The sequence below is a fragment of the Sceloporus undulatus genome, chromosome 6 (genome assembly GCF_019175285.1).
Source record: "Sceloporus undulatus isolate JIND9_A2432 ecotype Alabama chromosome 6, SceUnd_v1.1, whole genome shotgun sequence".
Taxonomy (NCBI): Eukaryota; Metazoa; Chordata; class Lepidosauria; order Squamata; family Phrynosomatidae; genus Sceloporus; species Sceloporus undulatus.
In genome coordinates this window covers 150666469-150688915 of record NC_056527.1, presented here as the reverse complement: position 1 = coordinate 150688915, position 22447 = coordinate 150666469, and the positions used below count along the sequence as shown (strand labels likewise).

Genomic DNA, 22447 nt, shown 5'->3' with positions numbered 1-22447 from the left:
ATAACGGAATTAGAGAAAATTATGTTAAAGGGGAAAAAGTCGGGTGCTTTATCAGCTATATATAAGAAATTGTTAGAATACTGGTTGGAAAAGGAAATCATAAAAGATAATATGATAAAATGGGCAGTAGACTGTAAAAAAGCTTTGGGCTTGTCACAGTGGGAAAAATCTTGGAAAGTAAGACTTAAATATTCTACTTTGTTGGGGTGGGGGCTTCCTGTGATTCGGATCCTGAACTTGTCCACATGTATGGAGTCATCCAATGGGTTTCAATGGCAAAATGGGGATTCAAACCCCTGGTCATGTCAATTGGCCTTCCATGGCTAAGTGGGGAGTCAAACCCTGGGTCCACGATCATGAAGTTCAATGGCCAAGTGGGGATTTAAACTCTAAAATCACTTAATGGTTTGCAATGGCCAAATGGGATTTCAAACTCTGGTCACCCTGGGATTTTCCATAGCTGAGCGGGGCTGCAAACCATGCACAATTCTGGAGCCAAGGATATATAAAAGGTGGCAACGGGTTGGCCACTGCAGGTTTAGAAAGAACTGCAACAACCATGGATACGGTAATTCAGATGGAGAGAGGGTGGATGGGGGACTAATTTTTTTTTGTGTTTTTTGTTTTTTTTTTTTTTTTTTATTTTTTTGTGTTGTTTTTTTTTTGTTTTTGGTTTTTTTTTTTTTATTATCCCAGAGGTTGACACAAAAACTTTATTTCCATCCTGTCTAGAAGGAAAGATTTGGGTAATTTTCACAGATGTTTGCAATGACTACTACATCGTTCTAATAAAGGTTTGTGTTGTTTTACATGGCACCTTGAGTCCCATTGTGGTTCAAAAAGATGGTTATAAATTGAATTAAACAAAAACTAATAAATTTCTCTGCTCGCATAGATTTGGGTTGATCGACAACTCGCCTCTGGCTGCTGCTGCCTTGAAGAATTTGTTAAATAGAAATACTGATGTCTGAGCACATGAAGCACTTCACTTCCAGGATGCTAATTCCCCCCAATGTAAAACTTAAAAAACCACGGATCTGATGACTAAATGAAATGCGGAAAACTAAACGGAAGAAGCATATAGCATGGAGCAAACCAAATCTCCTCTATGTGGGCAGGGCTAACGTGTGCTCTACGTGCAAGTTCCTTCTCTTCCAATATTACCCTGAAGAAGACTTACACCGAAGCAGAAGCAATGTGAAGTTTAGGCTGACTGAAGGCGAGCAATCTGTTTTCCCTGAAAATGCATCGACATAGAGAATCCCCAAGGGAAGCATACCGCATCAACAGACGAATTCGAAAGATGCTGGTAAAACAATGTAAAGATTTGCAAAAATTACTGTAATAGACAAAAGCACAAAAATCAGAACTAAGGTAATTCCCAGGAAGAATTACGCAAACTGCAAGCACGCTGGAATCTTGCACTGAGAAAAGGACAGAAAATGCGAAGGGAAAAGGTGCAGCCAATACCACTGGTCGATACAACGTCACACTAAGCTTAGAATAGAAAGAGAAATACAGTATGAGTAATTTATTATCTGAAATTAGCATTCAGGGTGTCACTATATCAAGTAGTAACTACAAATCAGCATACATGACATGGATTTAACAAGACAAGAAGGGACATTATACATCTTCCAGAGAATCCAGACTGTTTCAGTTGAAAAGACACAGAAGTTCCAAACACACTACAGATAATCCAGTTTGGCTTTAACTGCCTGGCTAAATGCGAGGGAATTCGGGGGCTGTAGTTTTGAAGAGACATATAGCCTTCTCTTCCAGAAAAAGGTTCCACAATAAACTACAATTCTCAGGATTGTCCCTAGCAGCACGGAGCCAGAGCAGTTAAAGTGGCATCAAACTGGATTATTTCTGCAGTGTTTATGAAATTCAAAATGCCTGGAGTCAAATTCAAAATGACCTTGAATAGACAGAAAGCGGTGCCCAAAGCTAACAAATGAATTTGAAACAGAAAGAAATGCAAGGTATTGTACTTAGAGCTAAAAATGAAATGCAGAAGATATAGGACGGGGGACACGCTGGCTGAATGAGATAATACATGTGATAGGGATCTAGGAGTCCAAGGGACCACAAGTTGAACAGAGTCATAAGTGCAATGCGCAAGCTAACAATCCAATGCGATTTGAGGCTGCAGCAATGAAGTATGTGTCTTAGATCAAGGGAAGTAATAGTGCCACTGTAATTCTGCTCTTGGTCGCCCCACATGGAAAGATTGTGGGCAAGTCTGGGGCCACAAGTCAAAAAGGACATTCAGAAACTGGAGCATGTCCAAAGGAGAGCAACTAAAAATGGTGAGGGTCCTGGGAACCTGCCCTTGATGAATACGCCTTTAGGAGCTGTGGGATGTTTAGCCTAGAAAAGAGAAGTTAAGAGTGATATGATAGCCCTGTTGTAAATAGTTGAAGGGGAGTCATACTGAGAGGAGCAAGCTTGTTTTCTGCTGCTCAGAGAACAGACCCGAGCAATAGATGCAAACTGCAGGAAAAGAGATTCCACCATCAACAGTAGGAGGAACGTCTTGACAGAAAGAGCTGTCGACAGTGGAACACACTCCCTCGAATTGGAGTGAGGTCTCCTTCCTTAGAGGTCTTTAAACGAAGCTGGATGCCATCAGTTGGGGAGCTTGAGTGAGAGTTCCTGCATGGCAGAAGGGGATTGGGACTGTGGGCCCTAGTGGTCTTTCCCACGTAGGATTCTAATGAACCAGAAGCTCTCAAATAAACTCCAGTCTCTCAGAGGGAAAGTAACACAGATCCTGGAGCTGGGCTTTTGTCTTTTCTGCTCTGGCTTGATCACTTCTAAAAGGTCCCAAGAGCTGGATTAACTCAAGAAGCAGTAAGCAAGACAGAAAACGATTCAGAAACCCTGTCCATGTGCCAGGTTCAACATAGCATTCTTTTTCCAAGACGGAATGCTCTACAAGACACGTCACAAACCATTCCCTCACGAAACTAGGTTTTAAAAATGTCATTGCGCGAATATGTAATCGCCCATTGTGAAGACAACTTAGAGAAATAAGGACTCAGAATAATGAAAGGACAGAACATATACGCAGGGAGGATGCATACCCAGGCTCAGTATGCTGGATGCCCAGGTCCAGTGACAATCTCTTGGTGACTGTACTTGGCAAATGACCTTAAATAAAGAGGGCCTCATTCATGGGAGATTATGCGTATGCTTAAGGGAGAGCCCTTTGCTTTTTGGAAATCGCCCTGAGATGTTTGCTGGTCCAAATACCACCAAGGCATGACAAGTGACTGAATGACTTCATTGAGTCCCAGGGGGTTTAAAAGGGGAAAACCTGCGTTACAACGTTTTCGGGTATTTTGAGGCATAAATCCAAGCAAGGCTTTTATGTGCTTGACTCTTCTGTCACGGAATCCTAGAGCAACAAGGTACGTTTCCCAAACTGCTGTAGCTGTAAGTGTGCCCAGAGAGCGTATGTAGAGCATGGGATATGATTTTAAAAAATGATCAATCAACAAAGAAAGCACTGAGATTCCAGTTAATGATACAACCTCATCTCTAGGCTGACATGGGAAGTAACGGTACACGTGCACAGACCCCCGTCAATGTTTTTTAAAACCCGGAGGACACCTCTCTAGGAATCTCTAGGTCCTCCAGTTGCAACTCTGTGGTCAACATCTGTCAGACACTACCATAGAACAGCACTGGAGAGCTAACAAAGGCCTAGTGGAGTGTTTTCTCTCAGGACTCTCTAGGTCTTTCAGTGCGACTTTGGTTAAAGTTGGCCACAGAAGTTGGGGCGCTGGAGGAACCTAGCTGATTCCTAGAGGTATGTATCCATGAATAATCAAAGCCGAAAATCTGGAGGACGAGTTGCACACTTATGTAATAATGGTGATACATTTCCAACACTCGCTTTAACTGCCATGGGCTCAACGCATGGATTCCTGGATGTGTAGTTGGTTGGGACACCAGGGATCTCTCGACAGGAAGTTAAAAATGTCTCCACAGCGACAGTCTTTCAAACGGAGGCTGGATGCCATCTGTCAGGATTGCTTTGAGCTGGATTTTCCGCATGGCGGGAGTTGGTCCGGATGGCCCTTGTGGTCTCTGCAAACTCTATGATTCTACAAACCAAATTGTCCACAGCAATTGAGCCATGGCAGTTAAGCCGGGTCGATACATATTCCTCCAGTGTAGATTCAGCACTGACTACTTGTGGAGTCAGTAATAACTACCAAGCGGCAAAAACTGTTCCAGAGCTATGTTCACAGATCAAGAGAACTGTTAACTAATCAGGACGCAGCAGCATCATCATCCACAGAAGCGATAGCTTTTATTGCGTGTTCCTTAGGAAATGGCGAGCCGCTCTTTTGAAGCATTGTAACGCAATAATGTTTCACAAAAGCGTCTTAAAAGAAGAGCATCGTCGGTAAGTTTATACGTTAATCAAAGCCCTTTTTGCGTTTCATCAAAAAATAAACGTCAAGCTGAGTTGTAGCGCTCGTTGTAGGACTTGGTTTGTGAAGCCATTCGAAGTGCGATAAAGGCAATTATAGTGGTTAAACAGTGGGAATTTGGAAGGGACAGAGTATCCCACTTTGATTTGTTAGTGGAACGGCTACACAAAAGGTTTTCTAACAATGCTCGAGTCTGGACCAACTCCCAAAGCCTGCAATCCTAAATATGCTTTTAGATTCATATATTGCTTTTCAGGAATAAACCATTTTAAGAAGGAGTTTTTTCTAAGATGCTGTAGCAGATGCAAGCTTGGTAAAGGGACATTGTGTTGCTATTTTGTTAGGTTTTAAACCTATTTTTAAGAAAACTCCTTCTAACCTACATTGGAACCTGGGTTTTGCTTGGGGTTTGTGTGTGTGTGTGTAGTTCATTGTGTGTAAATTTTTCTGGTCGGTGGCGGCTTAATTTCGGCATTGGAAGTGCTTTTCTTTTAAGGAGGTCCCTGTATTTTTTTAAACGGTTGCGCACCACATTTGAATCCCATGCGAGGAAAAAGGAAGATGTCAAACAAACAAGCAAACAAACAAATGTTGTATCCATGAAAGTGAAATGGAGACTTAAATAATTGTTAGAGACCCGGCAGAGAGGTTTTAAAACGTTTACTCTTCAGTGATTTTTGGGGGTTCATAATAAATTATGAGGACAGACAGTTTGTGGTGACGCTGGAGACCCGGGTTCAAATCCTGGCGCAGCCGCATAAAACCATTGGATGACCTTTGGACAAGTCAAACTCTCTCGGCCTCTGCGATGGCAAATGGCAAAACCTCAAAACGACTCGAAGGCAGAACAACACAAATAATTACACTTCCTACTTTGTAAATGTTTGTATTGTTTTAAAGTGTTTTAAACGTTTAAACAAGTTTTATCTTTTTTTTAAAAGGGTTATTTTTACCCTTTTAACAAGCAAACTAACAGTGGTCCCTCCACATTCGCTGGGGTTAACTGACGCCTGGCTCAATGCTATTAATCCCTGAGAAATTGAAATCCATTGTGGCCCCAGAGCGCTCTCTGACAGAGAAGGCTAAACATCGCACAAACGACAGTTTCCCCCGAATTACCCTAGAATTGAGCCAGGGAAGGTAAGGCAGGTCTCAAACTGGGCTATTTCGCCACTGTGTTTTGGCACATTGTCACTGAGGGGATCTCTCTCAAGCCAAACGACTGCATAAATAACCAGTCTGAGACGGCTTTAACTTCCCCGGCGCACTGCTAGGGATTCTGGGAACTGTAGTTTTGTGAGACATTTTCCTCTGACGTTCATGGCAAATCTATCCCAGAGTCCTTCATACAGACAGGGTCTGCTGAGGCTGAGAGAGTGTTACACCTGCGTAGATGTCACCCAATGGGTTTATTGTCGATGGCAAAGTGGTGGCAAATGCCATGTGCAAAAATAACCAACCCCAACCTCACTGCAGCTTGAGCTCCACTCTGTAGCTGCAAAGGAAGCAGTAATCGATAAAAATGGAGTCACGAATTTAACAGCGTCTGTAAAAAAGCAGCAAGGGATGGAGGACCAGCTGAGGCTGCAACTCCAGGAAGAACATTGGGGGAAGGAAGAGGGTGGAGACAAGTGGCACAGCCACGCCTACTTCCGCTTCCCTCCCACCTGACACAGATGGGCGGAGCTATCAGGAGTCCCGCACACTCAATCTCACGCGGCTCCAAGGCGAGGAAGGGACGGAGCAATAGGCGCACCGCCACAATCACCTTTCCCTAATCTCCAAAGCATGAAGGGGCGGAGCCAGGACACCCCACCTGTTTTGCCCTAATTTTCCAAGGCCAAATAAGGGAAAGGGAGGTGGAGCCAAGCAGGTGCCCCCCGCCCCTCCAAGGCAGAGGGAGAAGGGCGGAGCCAATCAGAGACCAGCTACCTCTTCATGACCAAAGGAAATGAGAAGGGGCGGAGCTAATATAGCTCCGCCTATCTCTATTCTAGCCCTCACTAGCCCTCCCTCAGCAATTGGGAGAAGGGCGGGCAGACATAGCCTCGCCCCTCTCCTCCCACCGCCCACTCTTATTTTACAAGCCAATAGAAAAGGGGCAGAGCTAGGTTAACCACGCCCACCGCTTCTTCCCCTCCATCTCCATAGCTAGGATGAGGAAAGGGGCGGAGCCCCCCCCAAAATAATAACCACAAACCACACCCCAACCCGTCGAGAGAAGAAAAGGGGCGGAGCCAGGGATAGCACCGCCCTCCTCACGCCAATCCATCGCCACAGCGGGAAAAAGGGGCGGAGACAAAGGCAGCCACGCCCACCCGCTCTGTTCTCCTCGTCGCACAAAAGGGAGGGGGACCGCGGGCGTAGCCTCCTGCGTCTCTACTGCCAAAGAGAGAGAGGGCGCCACCAAGTGGAGCCACGCCCACACAATCGTCCATTCGTCCAGTCACAGAGGGGGCGGGGCCAGGAGTCGGCCCGCCCTCTCGACCTCGGCAAATGGAGAAGGGGCGAGGCCCAGGACCACCGCATCCAACCAACGAGAAGGGGCAGACAAGCATAAACACGCCCCCTGCCCGTCAATGGTAAGGGGGCAGAGCCAGCCTGCCCGCCTCAACCAAGGAGAGAAGGGGCCGAAATCAAGACACAACCACGCCCACCTTCGTCCGTCACGGAGGGGCGTGGCCACTGCAGGCCCGCCCACCCGCTCCGCCCCCGTCTCCAAGGCCAGGAGAGGAGGAAAGGGGGCGGAGCTAAGCGTTGCCCGTAAAGCTCAAGCGAATGCGGCCAAAGAGAGAGGGAGGGATAGAACAGGCGCGAGGGGAGGGCGGGAAGGAGTAGGCGGGGCTTGGAGAGAGAGCAACAACGAGCCAGTTAAATGGAGTGGAAGGCCCAGGATTGGCAGACCGGAAGGAGCCGCGGAAGCTCCGTAAGCCCTTCTGGGCGGGGGGGGGCTGCCTTGTTGTTTTTTTCCCGCTGAGTAAAGAGAGAACGATCCTCGACTCAGGCCCCGCCCCCCTTTCCCCGCAGGCGCCCTCGAACGACCACCCTCACCAACAACCGCCTCCTTCGCTCTCATTCGCCCTCTCACTCACCTGAGCGCCGTCCTTGCTGGCTCCGCTTCCTCCTCCTCCGCATGGTCGGGGCTTTCCCTCCTCAGCTGCTGGAGGAAGGGGGAAAACTCCCTTTCCCTCTCTTCGAGGCCCGCGGCCTAGTCCTGAGGGAAAGCGGAAGGAGGCCCAAAGACCAAGCAAGCCGGGCATGGCTCTGAAAAGAACGCCTCAAGACGGCCACAGCCGCCGCTGCACACCGCGAGCGCTGCCCGCTTCTCTGTTCCCTGGCAAATCCCGCCCCCTCCAATGCCCCCGAGAGGCCTACCCGCTCGCTCTATTGGGACGCTCCCACATCGATCAAACGCTCCACCAATCAGCCTCCCTTCACCTCCTCGCTCCTATTGGACGCCCGCTCCCAGGAAGGGGACGCGAAAGGAGGGTTGTGAGGGGAAAAGGAGAAAACAAAAGAGGCGGGGAGAAATGGCCCTCCCCCTCGCCTATTGGGTCGAACGCTAAGGGAGTGGAACCACCTCGTGGTCCAAAGGGGGGTCCGCTCAATTGCTAATGGGCGGAGCTAAAGGAGAGGAAGAACTCTAAAGCGGAGCTCCCCCACCGCCAGCCCACACGAAGCCCCGCCCGCGTAGGCAAGGCAAACAGCGCACCGCCCTTTCCCGGGGAGTGCTTTTGTGGAATGTGTACATCGGTTTTGCAAAAGGGAAAAGGCAATGCATGCAACTTCCTATTGCAACGAAGCATGGGAAAGGCAATCATCCCCAGAACGGCGGCACACGCTGCATAAGAGATTTAACCAGGGACTTAAGGCTTTTAATTTATAGTTAAAATGAACCCAAAACCTCAATTATGCTAATTATATTCCCCCCCCCCAAAGATGGCTTTGCAAGCGTGCATGTTACCAGGAGTGCATGCATCTATCCCCTCTATCCCCCACTTCCCGGGTCCGCCTTTGATTCCCGGAAGTTTCGGGAGAATAATCAAAAACTAATGGCAAAATAAATAAAGAGTGCCCAACAGGTTTCAAAATGCAACCCGAAAGCAGACTACTTTCCCCACTCTCATAGAAAATACACACTTGAAAGATGCATGGAATATCTGCAGGATATTGACCCAGAATAAGGAACTTAAAGTCAAATAGAGAGATGGAGTTTGGCAAAGAAATCAAATTTAAACAAGCGAAAGGTGCATTGTTTAATGATTTCATTCAGAGATGTTCAGAAAGGAACTCTTCAAATAGCAAGTCTTGTCCCTTTTCCCCTCTATATAGAAACCTCCCAATCGCTTTTTAAAAATGCCAAACTAAAAGGCAAGGCGGCCTGTGGAGTCATCAATGGAGCCTTGGCTTTACTCCGAGGCGCAAAGCGCTTGCAACCGTTGAAATTTCCAGCCACGGTGGCAGATTTGCATAGACGTTCCTAGGAGGAGTCCAACAAACAAACTACAACTCCCAGGAGTCCCCAGCCCTCTTGAGCCACGGGCGGCGTTAAAGAGGGTCTCACGTGGATCGGTCATTCCGGCAACCACCCTGCAGTGGGTTTGGGAAGCAGAGAAGGACTCCAAAATGTCCTCACCAAACTACAAAATCCTGATTCCCTAGCACTGAGCCCCAGGGCTGTTAGCAGGGACCAGGCTGGAGCATTGTGGTGTTTTGGTGCCAAAGAGGACAAAGGCAGCACAAAGGGGGAAAGCCAGGCAAAAGCCAAAAGCACTCATATAAATGGAATAGATGTTGCAGCACCTTTGAGAACTCCTGGAAGAAAGAAATTGGCAGCATGAGATTTTCCATAGACTTCGGTCTACTTCCGAATTCCATCAATGCATTGGTGCAGTGGGAGCCTATAGAAGCCTATGGTATGTGAGGATGCCAAGACAAATTGCAAATCCTTTGTGTATGAAATAAGTCACAGGCACGCCCATTTCCATGAGATGGTAGGAAACAAAGGCGTTCAAGATGGATGGAGAAGTTCCTGCAATGGCAGAATGGGTTGGGCTGGATGGCCTGTCTTGGTGTCTCTTTCCAACTCCTAAGGATTCTGTAATATGTGAGATCTCTCCATGACTGAGTCTACAGACTAACAGCTATACTTTGAATTCTACCCTTTTCTTTTCTCCTGTTAACTTTCCTTCTCTTCGTCCAGCGTTCACAACCGCAGGCAGAAATTTGGGGTGTTTTTTTGGTGGCCCGTTTACGGTTGTTGTGGGTGGCGACTTAAAGTCATGTCCGATACTATTAGCAGACGCAAACGGGGGAAGAAACTGGGATGTTGTAAGGTGACTGGCATTTTGTTGTTTCTTCGGCCCTTAAGTTCAGATGGAATTGAGTCGGGCAGAAACAATAAACGAAAGCTTGCAACAAGTATACTGTGCATTTCGATCAGAAACCTAAGATATGCAGACCACTCAGTATCCACAGATTTAGGAATCGCCAGATGCGCAAGCATCCGCAGCGTGGGAATAATTTTAAAATAAATACATTCAATTTTTTTGAAACCTTAGATAACAATCTCCAATATGGCACGTTTCTAAATATACATAAACATAGTTTTAAATATACAACATTTGAGACAATTTGCGTTTCCCGGTCGTTTCATAACCAGTGTGTGTATATACAGTGGTACCCCGGGTTACGAAAATAATTCGTTCCGCCGCAGCGTTCGTACCCGGAATCCGTCGTAAGCGAAAAAGCCAGAGCGCTAATGGGGGAAAAGCCGCGATTTTCGTGCGAAATAGCGCCGAAAAGCCACCAAAAAATTTTTTCGTAACCCGAAATAAACCTTCGAACCACCCGGAACAGTTTGTTTCCTATTGATTTTTTTCGTAACCCCGGAATTTCGTAAGGCGGTGCTTTCGTATCCCGGGGTACCAACTGTAACCCGTTGCCACTTAAAAGTCCGACCGCAACTCTTTTCTATCTCTTTCGGTGGCTGTATTGATCATATTAACAAATATATAGTTCGCGTAATGATTTTTACATTTCAGTTTGAAAAGCTCACATATTATATTATAGACCCGAAGGGCCGCCAGTCCAGCCCCATTTTGCCATGCAGGAAATCTCCAATCAAGCATCCTTGACAGATGGCATCCAGCTCTGTTTAAAGACGCTTCAAAGGAAGGAAGACTCCACTACACTTTGGAAGAAGCATCTTCTTCCACTATCAACCATCTCTTACGTAAAGGACGTTTCTTCCTAATGTTGAGGTAGAACTTTTCCCCCCCTTTAGTTTGAACCATTGCTCCCAATTAGTCTCGGGACACGAAAACAAGCTTGCTCCCTCCTCAAATGACATCCTTCACTAGTTAAAGAGGGCTAATCCATATCCATATATCAGTAATTAGTTTACATTGTGTATGGTGTTTATATTTGCTTTTTTTAAGAGTACACCGGTTTTTTTGAAACATATATATATAGATAGATATATATTGAAAATGATATTTTATACACACGCACACACACACATAAATAAGATTATAACACAAAGGAGTTCCTCCTAATGTTGAGGTGAATCTCTTTTCCTGGGTCCATTGCATCCATTGCTCCATTGTTGTCCCGGTTACTCTGGAGTAGCAGAAACAAGCTTGCTTCCTGCCTCAATATGACATCCCTTCAAGTATTTAAACAGGGATTATCAGATCCACCTCTTAACCTTCTCTTCCTCCAGGCTAAACATCCCAGCTCCCCTAAGGCGTTCCTCATAGGCTTCATGGTTTCCAACCCTTCACCATTGGTTGCCCTCCTTTGGACCATGGGCTCCAGTTTTCTCATGTCGTTTTTGATTGTGGTGCCAAAATGGACACATATTCCAGGTGGGCCCTGACCAGAGCAGAAGACAGTGGCAGATTACTTTCCGCCCATCTAGAGCATAGAGAGGGAAGAGACCCCCCAGGGCCAGCCCAGTCCAACACATTCTGCATCAGTAAATCTCAATCAACTCTGACACTACACTTCTATTGATGCAGCATATAATCGCAAATTGGCCCTTTTTAGCTGGCCGCCATCCAAAATCGTGGACTCATGTCGACTTTTCGTTCGGACACTCCTAGGACTCCCTAGTCCCGCATGAATATTTGTCCAATAGGATTTAACCAAAGTCCACCATATATATATATATACGATTCCAGTTTAGAGGAGGGAGGTGTAAAAAGGAAGATAGAAAGAGAAAAGAGGAGGATGAGAGGAGAAGGAAGGGAGCTGTTCCGCCTTCCCTTCCTCCCCCTCCTTGTCCTGGTCCGTTCCCTCCATCGGGCCCGGACTCCCCCAAATCAATCCATTGTGGGGGGAGTAATTTTAAACCATCCTCCCCTCTTCCTCTTAAACAAGATTCCTGCCCTCCTCCCCTTGCAGACCATCCAAACCTGCCCCAACCCCACTCCTAATTAATGAATGAATTAGATCAGTATTAGTTAATTAATTCATTATAATTGGGTTGTTGTTGTTGTTACCTATGGCTTCCATCCACACCTCCTTCCCCTAAAATTGGATTAGCTCCGTCGCCTCGCGGTCGGAAATCTATAAACCCTCACCCCCCCACATAGTTTTAACAATGCCTACTTAAAAGGAATGAGGAAGGAAAGGAAGGAAACCCCTTCATGAGAATCAATGGGAAAGAAAGCCAGTCTGTGTCACTTACCATACCTGTCAAAAGCCCAGGGGGGGTCAGGAATTTCGGAATGGGGGGGAAAGAGACACGCCCCGCGAAGGGGGATGGCCAGGGGGGGAGTGGTGGTCATGGAAGGGGAGGGCTGGAGGGAGGCCACACCCCCTTTCTCTATCGCCCTCCCCCCCTTTTTTTTTGGTTGCATAACAATCATTGTATTTCAATAGAATCAAAGCAAAAGTTGGCCAAGGTGCATCAAGGCCCAAAGGAGCGTCTTGCGGGAAATGCTCACAGCAAGAAGGCTGGTTTCATCACTTAGGTGCTTTTATCACCAAAGCAAAAACATACTGGAATAGATACATAAAACAATTGAAAGGAATAAGAAAAAATTAAGATTTAACCTATATGCAGAACGTAGTGGCAAGGAAAGCGGCTGGAAAACAGAAGGCAAGGAGTGGAAAATGAAAGAAGAATAGCAACCATCTTAAGATATGCAGACGACCCCATAAGCTAGCGGAAAACATCACCGAATTTGGATAATACTGGAGGAAAGGGCAAGGCAGGCTTACGTTGGACAGCAAGAAAACCTGATACTAGTGAGATGCTTAATGTTCCGAACATCAAGAAACCAAATAATGACTGCCCAGAACCTTTGCAAGTCCAGCCTAGACAATGAAGAAAACGCAATAGTAAAAAGAGTTTCCCCATAACTGGGATGCAAACATGATCAGGAAACCAGAAGAGATTAAGAATGGGAGGTGGCTATGAAACTATCCTTGATATAATACTCAGTATAAGATGAGGCATTGTTTCTCTTTGTTGTTTTGGATTTCCAGTGATTCTGTACATAGCATAGTACAGGGCTTAGTCAAGAAAAGATGGCACAGCTTGTTTCCCAGTGAATGTGTTGCTGTCGTTACAAGGATGTGTAAAAACCACTTCATGCTTTTAGGTGTTTTAATTCACATGGAGGTTTTTGCAGCTCAAGATCCGGGGTGACTCTGGTTCAGCTTGCAATTCACATTGTAACGTGAATGTTTTTATCACACCTGGGTGCCCTTCCGAATCGAGGGGGAAACCGAATCCAAGCAACCACGTGATGTGATTCAAGCAAAGCGGAGCGAGTGCACATTGTTTACCACACTCAGTGGGATTCAACTATTCGAATCGGCACCCGTGAGCTGGGCTCAGTGGGGGGGCTGAACACATCGTGACCTGTGCCGTTCTGGGGTAAAGGGGCGCAAGTTCTTGGATCTGAGGTGCAAAAACCTCATGTAATAAGGCGCTTGGAAGTATTTCAGAGGAAGAACCATCAAAGCCACCGCTGAGTAATCCTTGCCTAAGAAAACCTTATGAATTCAGAGTTCACCTAAACGGAAGGCAACTTGAAGGTATACATATGCAAACATCCGAAAGACCACTAAAATCTTGTTTGACCTGGGAGCTAAGAAAAGTCCACCCCTTTATTACTTGGATGGGAGAACGCCAAGAATGAAAGGTGGCGGCAGGCTGTTTCAGAGGAGGACCTGGACAAAACCACCTCGAGTCTTTCCTTGCCAAGATATAACCTTGGAGAGGGGATCCTAGTCTAATACAAACTCATATAATTTTTTCATAGGCACGCTTATACACATTGCCTGAAGGTAGGTTATGGTATTTGGTAATAACTATATTAAATGTCTTATATTCTATAGTCTTAATATATATTTTAAAGAATGTTTGTGCTGAAACAAAGTTTTATGTACACGGACCTATCGAAAAGCAAAGTGTCACTTGTCTCCGCCGCCCAGGAAATGACAAAAACGCCAGATGTGGTCAGTTGTAGGTATATTTATTTCTGTAAAATACAAAAACGAAAACGTCCGGCGCCATACAAAGAGCGAACTGAAACATTACGTTATCTCCAATTCGGATTTTGAATCAAGTTAATTTAAATACAAAAAAAATTAAAGGAATGAAAAAAAAATAAGAATAAAAAAACCCAAAACAAGAATATACACATTCGAAAGAGCTTATTACCAGTAGAAAGTTTACTGAGGTTTGGTTTGGATGCCGCTCTCCTCTTTTCTGCGACTAGAAAGGTTGGGAGGAAAAGCACAGAAGGGAAAGGAAGCGCAAGAAAGAAGACAAAAATACAGATGGGCTTTTTTATTTTGTGAAGGCCGAAGAGTATTATTCCTGAAGTTTCTCTTCTAGAACATGGACTCAATAGACCCCCCAAAACCCACAAAATTATATGGATCCATAGGAGGCGGCTATGAAATTTAAAATGGAGTCATGGTGCCCTAGATTGTGTAGTGCGGAAGGGCTCCTTAAGTTTCTCTCTCTCTGTCCCATCCCCAATTACGTACTATCTATCTGCTTCAACTGAGTTTGGAGAGGGATGTCTAAGGCTGCATCCGCACTGCAGAATTAATGCAGTTTGACACCACTTTTTAACTGCCCGGGCTCAATGCTATGAAATCAGGGATTTTGCAATTTTGTGGGAAGTGGAGCTTCCACTTTCAGAGCGCTCCATGGTGTCCAATTAAACGAACAAACCCGCGCCATAGGATGGAGCAAAGGACAAAAGCGGTAATCAAACTGCATAATGGTCTGCAGTGCAGAGCGCGGTCCACAAAGTTTTTTGCCTCCCAAATGTTTTGGACTTGGCCAGCTCCGAGGATTCATGACGATTAGCAAGCGGGCTAGGCGTCGGGGAGCTGAGTCCAAAACACATGGAGGAATCGACGGTTGGGAACTACAGCCAAGGATGAATAAGGATAAAGTTGTGTCCACACATACCCAGCTTCCCACTTTCTTAACGACTTTGGCCCTTTAGCTCTCGTTGGATTGCAGCTCCAGCAGTGAGGGATGATAGAAAGCTAGTCCGGGCAACCATTGGAGGGCGGCAAACCCAGATTGGACAACCATATCCCTTCTCTTTCCAACCACCCTGGTGGCCGTATTCGTACCCGGCACTTGGAATAGCCAACCAGTGGCAAAGGCCAAGCATGAGAAAATGTCTGCCATCTTGTATCCCAAGAGGAGAGAAGAGACCCAAAGAGCTGCGCTAATCTGAACTGGCCTTTTCGCTAGGCATCAAAGTTGTTGGCTTTTAAAGGCAAGGAAGGAAGGAAAAGGTGGAAGAAGTAAAAGCAACATCAGGAAACCATCTTTTAAGTAGTCTGCATGAGCAGTTGGGTGAGAGACTATGGGAGGGAAGTCTCCATAAATTTAATTCTGGGATGAAGAATGGAATAGTTGTAAAAAACCATGTTTCTGCGTGGTGCAAGAAAGGTATCCAAAACTGCATAGTTCTAGAAGTTTAATTGAAGTCAGGTTAATGAAGCATGAGTTTCAACATTTTTGGCCTAGAAAATACATTCCCTGACATAAAATAAAAAAAGGGGTGCATGTTTTCTGAGCAAAGTGGGCTACCATGCCAAAGAGGCAGGGCAACTGTTAAAGATCAGGAGGCTTGCTTTGGTCCCCAAAGGGATTTTGTAGGGCCAAAACCCCAGTGACATCCCTGGAGAGAAAAAACTCTATCCCCAAGGAGAAGGGACCACAATTTTACTACAGTTAGGCCCCTTCTGTGGGTCATTTTATGCGCAAGTACAAAAGGCCATTTTGCCACCAACAAAAAGTAACCTGGAAGTCAGGCTTACAAAGCACTTCCTATACCAAAAGGGCCTGAAATAACCCAGAAAAAGAGAGATACAAAGACGTCCTACACCACTTTAAGCGGTTTTAGGGGACAAAAATTTGGGGGGTTGTGAGGACTAAAACAGCCCTGGGGTGGGCATGCAGCTTATGGGCTACACCGTCCCCACTTCGGGACCAGTGGGAGAGATGGGAAAAGAGAAAAGAAGGAAAAAAGAAAAAGAGAGAGCTCCAACCCAGGGTCACTGAATTACTGGACATTTGCCACGCCAGGTGAGTCCCTGGCAGCTACAAGCCACGTGTGTCTATCCCGAAATATAGAAAAGGGAAGAATGACTACGCCTCAACACGAGGAGCATATTTATGTACGTAAGCAGGAGAAAAACACACACACACAGCTACACATCCATGTGAGCAACGCGGAAGACCGGAGAGGGCAGTTAGATTAGATTCTTCATCCGGCTTTGGGTAGATAAGTGGAAAGATGTCCTAAGACAGCCTCAAATGAAGAGCAGGGGGAAAAGAAGTCTCCGTCGTTTTGACAAGGAGGTCACACGCCTCTTCGGTGGCATAGAGGTCCACTACATTGGTTTGTGTGTGTGGTTGTTTTGTAAATAAGGCCACAGTGTCAGTCAAGGGTGTAAGGACCTGTAGTCAAATGGCTACCAGTTGTGACTTGTCCGTCCTCCCGGCAAAAGAGAAAGGCCCCAATAGGGGTAGAAAAAAAGGAAATGGAGCCGAGTTGCCTGTGATCCTTGGTCTTATCCCGCAACGATGGAGCGAAAAGACTCGGACGCATCTGGATGGGCAGAGGGAAAAGTCAGGCAAAGAGGAAGGCAAGGGAGTCCGGTCCCTGCAATTTGTTGAGACTATCGGTGAGGAATCCAACCGCGACTGCCCATTAGCTGTCTCCGGACTGGCCCAAGGGCGGGGAGACGGGAAGGAGGTTTTCCTCTGAGCGTGCTCAATGATAAGCCATGTAGCAAGAAATAGTACTGGCTCCGGGGTCGGGATGCTGAAGGCGCGCTGTGGGTACCGCATCCGTACCCACTGTCCTGGTAGACGTTCAGCGGCCCATGTCCTGCAGTTGCGACAGGCAGATATCCAGGGCACAGGAAAGTACCTGGAGGGAGGAGGAAAGCATCACCGTCAATGTCCCTTTAATTCAGAGGCAAGCAATGGACAACCGGGAGGAGACTGCCCCAGGTCTGTTTGTGTGGCTTCCAAGAATCAGGACAAAAAAAAAGGTTGAGGTCGCCAGTTTCCCGAAATGCAGTCGGGCCTTCTATACACTGATTTTGTTTATACACGGATCGAGGCATCCATGGGTTTGAAAATGTTCAAAAAATGATAAATTTCAAATAATAAACCTTGATTTTCCATTTTTAATAAGGGACACCATTTTGCTATGTCATAGTATTTAATGGGACTTGAGCATCCATGGATTTTGTTATCCACAGGGGAGCCTGAACCAAAACCCGGCGTATAACAAGGGTCCACTGGGGCTGGAGGAGCAGATGTAATTGGGAATTTTTCCCCCCTTCAGATTTTGGAATATTGCATATAACATAAGGAGAAATCTTGAGATAGGGAACGCAAGTCAAAACTCTAATAAGAAAATAAGAAATAACCGCCTTTCCATTAAGAATCGAGGCAGGCTAACACAACATAAAAAAACCGTTAAAATTATTAAAAACCGACAAGACAGGTAGGCATTGGGGGCGACTGAGGATGCTAATTGGGGAAAACAATCATTGATGGTTCATAGAGTACCTTATAACAACATCTGGGAAGATAATTTCATATGCAATTTTAAAAAATAATTTTGGGTACGAAATGAAGATATGTAGCTCCAACCAGCAACAAGCAAGCACTATTTGAGCCACGGAGTTGGAATTTGGAGTTTGGGAATATTTTGGAAGTCGGGATAAGGGAGAAACTTCATAATGTGTGATGGTGGGTTGTTGGGTGTAGTTCCAAAAGTCCCACAAATGTCAAAGGAATGGTGGAAGTCACGTTTTACCATCATGTTTCCCTGGGCCCCTGAGAGGGACTTTATTTTGAAACAAGTAGTTAACAGGAAGTTACCCGCCATAGCTATGTAAAGAATGAAAGATTGAGCATAATCAATCATCACCCAAAAGGAGTAAAGTGTGCTCCCAAGTTAGTTACAGCGTACTTAAACAAGCGTTAGTTTGAAAAAAAGAATTAAGTGCAAGCTCTGCATATATGAAGGAAGGCTGTTGCCCCTTACAGGAGTCCGGGACCACAGGTGTATCCGGAATGCAAGCCTTGGAGATTGGTCAAAAAAAAAACAAAGTAAATCTTTCCCATCCCAAAAACGGAGACCTTGGAACCCTGAGCATGCAAAAAAGAGGCTCCGATCCAAAGCGTGACGAGCCTATGGGAGTGTTGGCTGGGGATGATGGGAGTGGTAGTCACAACTGAATCAGAGGGGGGCCCAGGCCAGGGAAGGTGTAGGGACTAAGTGGACTGAACCGTCCAGACGATCCCTGCAACGCAATGCACCACGATGGGTGGTCACGCCTGGATGGCCTTTGTATCGCGGACCCAGAGACTGACTGCTACTCTTTGCTGCGGCTTGACTGCCCCCAGGCAAAGTCAATGAGCGTGCTGCCGAGGATGGGAGCTGCCGTTAGATCGGGCCAGCCACGTAAACTGGAAGGGGTCACCAGAGAGCGCCTCTCGCGGCTCTGGAGTAGGGAAGGGTCAGTTGGAGGAAGATAGCAAGGAATCATTGAGTTGTTATGGCTTTTGGCGAACCCTGCATCTCTGTCAATAGCCTGCGAGAGCAACATGTTTGTCAATCAATGATCGCCAGGGGCTCACCCACCATCCCTAGAGAGGCTGAAAAGGCTGCTCACGACCGCAATATTCAGCTCCTGAAGAAGCATTTTGGGGGGGACTCTGGGAGACCACATAAAAACAAGCCCCATGGGCCACAACATTCCTCCCAGTATCCATATTCCTATAGAAAACTTTTTCAGGACAAATAGCTTTTAGAAAATACTTGGGGTAATATAGTAATGCCTTGGTCTTAAACGGGGCTTTTGTGTATGTATAATTTATTGGCTTATATGATTATTATTGATTTTAGATAAGACAATGAACATAAAACATCATCAAAGACATTTAACATATAACGACATCTCACAAATGAAACTACAATATATTACAAATGAGTAAATAGATCTAAAAGACAGTAAAAATATAATGTAACTTCCTTCTATCTGGAGTTCTCGTCATTATGATTTCTGCCTTTCTGATTCTTTTGGTATCTTCCTATGCGTTAGTTCGGCAGACTCTAGCTACTTTAAAACTCATGTTCCTTATATCTAGCGTTAGTATTATGATCTGTATACATTATCTAGTCCTTAGCGTTGAGGTAAACTTCTAATTCCAAAAGCCACAAATGTTTCATGCATACATATAGTAGGAGAATTCACATTTTCTCCTTTTTAAACTCCAACTATGAAAATAATCACACCTTTAGTATGTTATATATATTATGGAGTTGTGGCCATGTTCAGTGTTATGGGATATTATCATCTTCGGGAAGAAAATATTCCATAGTCCTTTTCAACCCAGTTTTTTTTTTTTGGGGGGGGGAGGCCATGGTTTACAGGAGGAATATACTCCCCCAATGTTTTTTCTCTTTTTAAAATGTTAATTTTGGGGAACCTTCACATCGTTGGTTCAAATGGTAATTTTTGTTGGCTACGCATTAGAACACAGCTTTCGTTTCCGCCCGTCAAAAAACTGGCCAAACGGACCGCGGCTCCTTGCAATTGCGCCCAATACCTCACAGTTGTAAATCTCCAGCATGGTTTTTGTAGTGGTTGAGGGTTCTCCACACCCAAGTGGTGACCGTCGCATTCCATAAGAGGACTGGAAAGTCTTCTCCAATGGCCGATACGGACCACACTCCCTTCGGCCGCCTTCTTCGAGCCTGCAAGGCAAAAGGACGTAGTGAGGATGATGGAGGATTTGACTATTTCCCAACTTCCTACCTACCCGAAGTTGTGAATGCTGATTCAAGATCTCAGATTATGAGACACCCTAAATAACACAACACAAAATATTTAAAAGTGTGAAGTTGAGGCTTTCATGGACGGCATCCAGAGATTATGTGGGTTTTTCTGGCTGCGTGGCCATGTTCTAGAAGAGTTTATTCCTGACGTTTCACCAGCATCTGTGGCTGGCATCTTCAGAGGATGTAGGTCAGTGGTGGCGAACCTATGGCATGTTGCCAGAGGTGGCACTCAGAGTCCTCTCTGTGGGCACATGTGCCATCACCCCAGCACAGTTTGTTATTAGAAAGCCAGAGGGACATGGCATTTTGCAATAAATAAGTGGGTTTTGGGTTGCAGTTTGGGCACTGGCATCACTGATATAGGTTCAAGTTTCTTTCTTTGAAAACGCCAGCCGCAGATGCTGGTGGAAAAATCAGGGATAAAGCACTTCGAACATGACACACAGCCCAAAAGCCCCACAAAACTATTTCAAAGTTTATTAGGAAAATAAAAGGTTTTGTCTCTGTGAATGTAGAACTGGTGATAATTCTGTTACAGACTTACTCTCCTTATCTAGATTCCAATCCCAAATGGTCCAAAATCAAAACTGTCAAACATGTGCTGAGAAGTGACACCTTTGCTTTCTGATGAGTTCATCGAACACAGACTTGGTTTCCCGAACAAAAATTATTAAAAAATATTATCAACATTAACAGAAATAAAAGATAATGAATAAACAGAATGAATTCATAAGTGGAGAAATTCTGAAATTTAATGGCAGGACTATCTTTGTCATAATTGATATTCTGAAAGAAGCTTTTAATAGAATGACATATTGATCCAAAATATATTAAAAAAAACAACTAAAAGTAAAAAATCAGGAGGAAGTAACAAAATCTGAAATACTTCTGGTCTTAAGCATTTGAGATAAGGAAGACTCAACCTGAACATCTACTAGAAATGTTTCTTCCTGGACTACAGCTCCCAGAATCCCTGGCGAAACTTGACATAGTTTATGGACCTCAGCATGATTTAGTTTCGTAGCAAATCTTTTGATGTGTCACAGAAAGTAAGAGGAAAAGCATTTTTGGAGAGAATCCCCATCTCTCCAGTGCACCAGAGGGCCAAAGACCGAACCTGCATAGGTCCCTTAGTCACAGATGGACCTTACCTTGTGGTCATGACAATCACCAGCACATTCTGTTCCACACACCATGCGCCAGAAATCATTATATGTGTTTTCTAATGGTCCTGAAAAGAGATGGGACATCCATTACAAAAGGAAAGAAGCAAACACTCACCCTCGGAGACAGAAGAAAGCTTGCCTTGTACCATCAGGTCCATTGGACCATCTCATAGTGCCACTGTTGTCTACACTGGGCAGTTGGGCAACCTTTGCAGATTTAGACCTACCTTCCTGCCTTAGAATGTCCCAAAATGAACCACACAATCAAGTTCACTATAAATAAACCCAGAAATCTACTTGGGGTTCTCCCCCAAATTGGTGTTTTGTGACATCAAACACACCGGAGGGGAGAACTTCCAGTAGGGGAAGACGTAAAAAATGGGTCCATACAAATAAAATAAAGAATAAATACAATGTTCTCACCATTTGGTTTATAATGACTAACAGGGATTCACTAAGGCAGTGGTTCCCAAACCTTGGTCTGCCAGATGTTTTGGACTTCATCTCTCAGAGGTCCTGACTGTTGGCCAAGGTTAGCTAGGACTTCTGGAGGACCAAAATTTGGGAAACACTGCTCTAGGATGTCAAACTATGGTCTTCTCCTTTCCCAGCTGGAGGTGCTATTGGATTGAACGGGGCCTTCTGTAGGCAAAGTACTACCAACAGAACTATGGCATGGCTATGGATTTAGAAGACTTCTGCAAAACAGTATGGTCCAGCCCACAGAGAGAAGACTGTGTCCATTAGCCAAAACACTTTCAATGGATCCGCCATGTGAAAAAGTCTGTACATCTCTGGATAACAAGATGCTTGGGTCAAGCATCAGAAAAGGCCAGCAACAACATACACTGGGGAAAATTTGATGGATGCATCTGCATCTGGTGGTTCCCACCCTTTGGTCCCCAGATGATTTGGACTTCAGCTCCAATAATTCCTGGCTCTTGGGAGCTGAAGTCCAAAAGTGGAGGACCAAAGGTTGGGAACCACAGGTCTAGCTGACTGTGAGTACAATGCTGGACCTGTAGCCTGACGAAGCAAAAGCCATGGTTTGCAAAATTCATGGACTACAACTTCCAAAGACTTCCAGATATGGATGTGTTACTACAGATCCTAGCATACTCCTGTGGCCATGCTGGCTGCAGGGTTTCTGTATGCTGGTATCTAAAAAAGCCCCTGCTTCCAAAATGAAGCAGAGCTGCCATCTGGTGCTTGAAGCAGCAACTGATTCCTTAACAATTTGCCTGAAGATGCAACAGGGGAAACTTGACTTGAGCAACCAATTTCCCAATTCTAAAGAGCCTCAAGAGGTATTACAAAGGTAAGCACAAAGGGAGCATGGGGGCATCCTTACCTTGGGTGCCAATGTAAGCATTCCTCTGCTTGTAGCCATCCCATGAAGCTGGCATTGATGTAATCGGTCAACTGGAAGAAACACAAGGAAAACTCTTGAGACGTACAAACTTGGGGAAACTCC

At 45.4% G+C, this 22447-nt stretch overlaps 1 protein-coding gene across 1 annotated transcript in view; it reads right to left on the bottom strand.

Moving 5' to 3' along the window:
* LOC121934017 (tyrosine-protein phosphatase non-receptor type 9-like) overlaps positions 1-22447 on the bottom strand; it is a 71035-nt gene that overhangs the window by 4887 nt on the left and 43701 nt on the right. The window lies entirely within an intron of this gene.